This window comes from Lactuca sativa, chromosome 7 (genome assembly GCF_002870075.4).
Source record: "Lactuca sativa cultivar Salinas chromosome 7, Lsat_Salinas_v11, whole genome shotgun sequence".
NCBI lineage: Eukaryota > Viridiplantae > Streptophyta > Magnoliopsida > Asterales > Asteraceae > Lactuca > Lactuca sativa.
Window position 1 is genome coordinate 184,843,817 of NC_056629.2, and position 1,077 is coordinate 184,844,893.

The following is a 1,077-nucleotide window of genomic DNA, read 5'->3' on the forward strand; positions in this document are numbered from 1 at the left end:
AGCATTGCCATCATACCAGCCATCTCATCAGAATGTGTACTCCCAACTCCCTTTACTCCGTCATTCCTTGGATTGTGGTATTCATGAGAATGCTTTGCAAATTATTCAACTAATTCCTTGACTTCACCCGGATTTTTCTTTGTATGTGGTCCTTGAGAATCAAGGAGTTGCCTAGTCATTACATTAACCCCGTCATAGAATATGGACACTTCTTCTTGAATGTTAAGGTCATATTGAGGACAATTCCTTAACAACCCCTTTAGCGCTCCCAAGCCTCGTAAAGTGACTCCCCCGGGTTTTGCTCAAAATTGGCTATTGCTTTCTTGAGTTTAGCTATCTTGGATGGTGGACATAATTGGTCTAGAAACTGCTCACGCATTTGAGCCCATGTAGTGATTGTACCCGGTGGTAGTGCTTTTAACCAATCCTTAGCAGCTCCCTTAAAAGTAACAGCAAGCATCCTTAGCAAGACGGTATCTCTATTCACATTCGGTACATTGAAATAATTAGCAATGTCGTTGACTTCATCTAAGTTCTTACACACATCCTTATGATCTTTTCCATAGAATGGGATATCCTTCAGTGTAGAAAGGATATGTCCTTTCAGCTCGAATGTGGCAGTGGCAGGAATGGCAGGCTGTACTAAACCTGGACCAACATCATCTCTAATTCTCTTTCTGTAAGCTCCCATGAACATTTCTTCAGTATTTTCCATCTCGTTTCTTGGCTCATTCTTGGGTTCCCTTGTATAAAGTCCAAACTCGGCTTCGGATTCGTATTCAGATTCGTTCGGGATAGGAATTTGATCTAAGTCTTCAACCTTGTTCTTGTCCTTTGAAGATAAACTCGATTCTTCCGTTTTCTTTCCCGACTTCTTTGAGAACATTGACTTGAGTTCTTGTAAGGGCGTCTTCTTTGGTGTTTGATCTTCTTTCACGTTCTTCTCTTTCTTTTTGTGAAGGGCAGACTCTGGATCTTCAAGAGGTGGCACCAAAGGTGTGTTTGAGCCCTTGGTCATGAACACCTGCAAAATAAACAAAAAAATGTAAAACTGAACTAAGAAAGACAGACTAAACT

General features: G+C 41.0%; 1 non-coding gene across 1 annotated transcript; it reads left to right on the forward strand.

Annotated features, from left to right (window-relative positions):
* Positions 1 to 225: 225 nt before the first annotated feature.
* Positions 226 to 331, forward strand: LOC111915125 (small nucleolar RNA R71). The gene has a single exon (XR_002858059.1). It is a non-coding gene; the product is annotated as a small nucleolar RNA R71 (small nucleolar RNA).
* Positions 332 to 1,077: the final 746 nt, after the last annotated feature.